Source organism: Ostrinia furnacalis, unplaced genomic scaffold (assembly GCF_004193835.3).
Source record: "Ostrinia furnacalis isolate ACB-3 unplaced genomic scaffold, ASM419383v2 OfSCF0802, whole genome shotgun sequence".
Taxonomy (NCBI): domain Eukaryota; kingdom Metazoa; phylum Arthropoda; class Insecta; order Lepidoptera; family Crambidae; genus Ostrinia; species Ostrinia furnacalis.
In genome coordinates, this window is record NW_021131041.1 from 935,199 (window position 1) to 940,927 (window position 5,729).

Consider the following 5,729-nt stretch of genomic DNA (forward strand, 5'->3'; position numbering starts at 1 on the left):
CCTGACAATATTATTCTTAAAGCGGGCAATCACTACCAGTTGGCAATCACTCTCTGGTTTACCCTAATTTAGAAAACTTTCTTCAACTTTCAAGTCGTTTATTTCGTCGATTTATTCTACAAGAAAATAATTCCTATAATACCATCATACACTAATTCAATAAAAAACCTAATGAGGTAACTTTCAATCGACATACTCAGAATTTTTATTAGACCTTCTTTTTTATATACTTATTCGGGGAAATCTTTACACATCTATTTCGGTATATAGGCCGAGGAACCTCGATTTCCAAAGGGTTCATTACCCACAAAAGCTTATGTTGGTAAGTTGCCGTGGAGCGTATTCTTGGCACAGGCCATCTACTTGGCTTGAACAATGGACTAGTGGTGGCGCGCGCGCGCGACTGTAGACTATGCGCCTGATTACAGGCTGCCCGACCGCCGGCTCTCGCGCACTTGGCTGTTGGGATAGGCAGGCTAATGATATCCTACCGATGCCACACGGAATATTTTATGAGGTGCTACGTTTCAACAGTTGACATTATTTTGAAGTAGTGTGGCGTGCACATTAATTTTATTTTGATATTATTCCATGATGTTATTGTTTACAGAACAAAGTTTATCTTTACAAAAAATGCTATGGTAAATTTTTTCTCTTATCAGTGCCAGCCTGAAACCTTAAGCTAGTGCGCTTGGGGCACTACGAAGTGCCCAATTACCTTCATATTGGATGCAATAAAATATTGAGTATTAAGTACCCTATCCAGGCCAAAGCCGGCGCGCGCCCTATATGCGCCCTAATTGACAGCCATTATCACTCAATTTAGCGCCCACTCTAGATTGTAGGTTTTGTTAAATAGAAATCAATAGCAATCAAGCCCTGTTGCAATTTACTTTGAAACGATTCATTTGATCGTGCGGTGAAAAACCCACACATCGCAATTAAATAGATTCTTGATGTAGTTGAAAATCTGTCTGTTTTGTTTCGGTACAAGTATTTTGGCATTAATATAGATTACACAACATACAGTTACTTTGAGCTTGATAAATATTTATGCCATCAATCAGACAAAAGTGTTTTTGATGGCGTGACACGTGATTATATTATGTTTTGTGATAGAGCAAGTACAGTATATAAGCTAGCTTTTGTAACGTAGGTAAATAAACCCTTAAAAAGTAGAGGTTCCACAGCTTTTGCATATAAAAATATCTCTTCTGTTAATTCCAAATTTTTTCACAACCTCGAGTGAGACTCCTGCCATATCCGGGCACGGTTACTAAATTACGTTTACTTGCTATTTATTATTATTTTAGAAGTTTATCCAGGGTGTTTACAGAAGGAGAATCACTATTGGAGTTCGTTTTACTGAAGCCTAAAAGCTATGGAAGAAGCCTTACGCTATTATTATGTTACATATTTTATATGCTATACAATTTCTACCGAAATAGGTATATCCTATTGAATGCAGAAATCTGAGACCCGTATCACAAAATGACACTCAAGTATAAATTCACACTAAAGAAACGATCTAAGCCTGCGATTTTGTTCAAATGGAATTCAATCAATCAAAGACTTGAATCTAACTTGAGTTTGTGTCTACTTTTGAGTTTCGTTCAATGATACGAGGCTACAGTAGCCTAAACTAATGCTTGATGGATGGTAATTGCCCGTCAACAGAAACTACAATGGAAGTTTGAAATACCTTCAGAAGAATTATCTTTTAATAGCGATGAGTCTACTTGTTTCATGATGGTTGGGATGTGGTGTTTAAATGGATATGTTTTATAGTTTTATCAAATGAAAAGAGGACCCAATTCCTGGCGCCATAAGTTACAAATATGTTGGGACAAGTTATTCTAAGGCTAGGCAATTTCAACTCAATATTGGCACTATCATCTCCCTCCGAGGCCGAAGAAATATTGAAAACCCACGTGACACCCTGTGACTCGCACTTCTCTTTTAAACATATTACTCCATTAGATATCACTAAAACTTTTAATCTTTTAAACGTAAAGATAGTGTCCGACCGAATATGGATTTTCAGCCGAAAACGGAAACGAAAACGAAGCTTCGGCTGCAGTCTCATTTTCGGCCGAAAACGAAAACGAAAACGAAAATGACCTTCAACTCTCAAATTTCAATCTGAAATTATGTAAAACTTTGAAAACCGTTAATGTTTTGACCAAAAACATAATGATGTTTTATAGTTGATTTTGATAAGGATTGATTAAAGAAAACCGGCATTAAGACACAAAAAAATAATTATGAATTCTTAGTAGAATATTATTTCCGGTGTATATTGAAATATTGGGAAGTGAAGAAGAAATAAAAGTGGGGTTCAGTGGGAATTTTTCAACTTTTTTTTTTATGTGATAGGAGGCAAACGAGCAGACGGATCACCTGAAATGTATTCCTGCAAAAATGTATTCAACAAATAAATTAATGATTTTTTATTATTTATTACTAATGCAAACTGGAGTTTAACAATGCGGATTTAATTTTTTATAGGCAATGTCTTTTAAATGATGCCCGTTTTACTATAGGCACTCTCACAGCCGGACCCTTACATTCGCAACTATGCGAGAGCAAATCGCGCTAATAATTTTCCTGCAACTTCACGGCGGATATTTTCTTACAGAACCTGAATTATTTAAGGACTGTAAACTTTTCACTTGAGATATCTCCACAAGAAAAAGTCGCATGGTGTGAGATCTGGTGACCAGTACTTGCTGATCATTTATTTGAAAAAAAAAAATGGTCCTCAGTGTCTCCATCGAGGTACTCTCCGTGTGTGGTGAGACACCTTTTTGCTGAAATAGAGTTACGTAGTTGACCGGGATGCAGTTGTGGTATCAGACATTCATTGATCATTCGACAATACATTTCAAATACTCTAATAATGCTCAACTGCGAACGCTCTGTACCTCTAGTAGGAAAAACTTTCGAGTTCGTTTCGTTGCGTATTCAAAGTGTCATCGAAAAATTTTGTATGAAAAATTAAACAGCGCCCCCTAGGGCGGCTATAATATAGGGGGCGCTGTTTAATTTTTCATACAAAATTTTTCGATGACACTTTGAATACGCAACGAAACGAACTCGAAAGTTTTTCCTACTAGAGGTACTGTAGGCTCCCGACCAGTGACTCGTGACGTATTTCAAATCCGCATTAGACTCTATTTTGAAACAATTAAACTTAATGAAAACTCTTTGGTTTTATTTGTATTCAATTTTGAACTTGGAAAATTCTCGCTGGACACCCTTTACAACGTAACCTCATTTCACAACTTCAAGAGTGTGACAATACCTCGTCCGTTCAAGTCTGATTGGAACCATGAGTGCACCAGATTCACTCCCGAAGATATCGGAACGATAAACGTCACCATCTTATTCACGTATTTTTGATATTCGGTTTGGCCGAAGCTTCGGCTGGTTTTTGGCCGAAAACGAAAATATGGCCGAATGTCCATTTTTTGGCCGAAAATGGCCGAAAACGAAAACGAAAACGAATATTCGGTCGGTCACTACGTAAAGAGTACAACTGATATCNTTTGTAAGAACTATTTATTAGTCCAAACAAATAAAGAAATTTTGACTTTGACTTTTGACTTTATCAGTCTCTTTCACACGCCACGGGGTGCAATACAAGCATACATAAGTGATAGATCCATTATCTAAAACGAAACAGTTTCTGTAGATAGCCACTGATTGTTTAGTTTAATAAAACTAAAAAAAGGTATTTTTCGGACTAGACACAGCAACGACCAAACTCAAGCTTCCTTAAAATGTACTAATTATTTTCCTATTGACATTAGTGAGAAGAGTAGTCGATTGAAAGTTTACAATTCTTTTATATTTTGTTTTAAAATACGCGCTTGTAGGCACATGAATTAGATTTAAATGTTCCTAAACTTACGTTAATTCAAAAGGTATGTGTATGGATGGGAAGGGATATTCAAGATTATTTTATTATTTATCCTAAAATATGTTGTTACACAACCTACCGTAAGACGGATTTTTGACTGTCAAGTCGAATTAATTATTACCCACGCGAAAGTTGCGTTTTTCCATTTGCGTCGTTACTAACCCCTTAGATTCTACTTTGGCTTCTGCCAATCACAAATGAGAGACGTCACCGGGCCGAAGCCTTGCTCGGCCAACTCGCCGAGGCAGAGCGAAAGTGACGCGCTTGGCAACGCCATTCTATCATTAAATTAGTAATCTCAAGAGTAATGTTATAAGTAATATAATATACACGAATGCTCTCTACCTATCTCGATCGATATTTTTTTATTTCTCTGGAGTAGAGTAAAAATAGAGCGTTTTGCAACGCCATTCTATCATTAAATTAGTAATTTTAAGAGTAATGTTATTTATATACACGAATGCTTTCTAGCTTTCTCGATAATTTATTTTTTTCTCCGGAGTAAAATAAAAATAGAACGTTTGGCAACGCCATTCTGTCATTACTTGAGTAATCTCAAGAGTAATGTTATATACACGAATGCTTTCTAGCTTTCGCGATAATTTCTTTATTTCTCCGGAGTAGAATAAAAATAGAGCGTTTGGCAACGCCATTCTATCATTACTTGAGTAATCTCAAGAGTAATGTTATATACACGAATGCTTTCTAGCTTTCTCGATAATTTCTTTTTTTCTCCGGAGTAGAATAAAAATAGAACGTTTGGCAACGCCATTCTATCATTACTTGAGTAATCTCAAGAGTAATGTTATATACACGAATGCTTTCTAGCTTTCGCGATAATTTCTTTATTTATCCGGAGTAGAATAAAATAGAGCGTTTGGCAACGCCATTCTATCATTACTTGAGTAATCTCAAGAGTAATGTTATATACAATAATTATTTCTAGCTTTCTCGATCATTTCTTTATTTATTTATTTCTCTGGAGTAGAGTAAAAATAGAGCGTTTGGTAACGTCATTTTATCATTAAATGAGCTGCTATAAAATAGTGTATGATCAAGAGTAAATAGTATTATTTCTTAATTATTTCTAACTTTCACGGTCATTTCTTTATTTATTTATTAACTGGAGTAGTGTAAAAATAGAGCGCTTGTAATAATTTTATCATAACATGAGTTTGCTATAAAACAGTAATCGCGTGTAAATATGATTTATTTTTTATTGTATACATATATTTGTATATTATTAAGTTATGTAGTTTTTTGTTTGTAATAATATAATGGGGTCGCAAAAATATACAATATGCATTATTTTAAACCTATCATCAATGTATATTAAATTTACGTTAATGATGTATAAAAATTGAGTGTAAACGTGTGTACCTCGTTCAAACCGTCGCAGACAATACAAAGAGTCCTGAAAAAGACTTAAATCCTAGACTTACCTTGGTCCAGCGATGGGAACAAACGCTGCTCGTGCGCCAGGCTCGGCGCAGTAGTGTAGTGCCGCTGGCGCGCGCTCGAGCCCGCTCTGCCCGCAGCGCCTGCAGCGAGGCGGCAGGCGGCACCGCTGCCCGCCTGGCTGCGTGCACCTCATCTCACCTTCTTTACCTTTTACACACCTACAAAAACTTATTTTACTTCCAGACAAAAAACCTCGAAGTTTTTAGTCAACATTTGTGACCATCTTCCAATATCCCGCATTAATGAAATGCGAAATAAATTGATAGCCAACCTTTTGTATGGACTACTGGGAATTTGGAATTTTGAAAAAAAAAAGTGCCAATTGGGTATCTAATTTTATATTTTT

The 5,729-nt window shown here is 36.1% G+C and overlaps 1 protein-coding gene across 1 annotated transcript in view; it reads left to right on the forward strand.

Annotated features, from left to right (window-relative positions):
- The window catches only part of fry (microtubule binding protein furry), a 208,825-nt gene that overhangs the window by 118,065 nt on the left and 85,031 nt on the right, over window positions 1–5,729 (forward strand). The window lies entirely within an intron of this gene.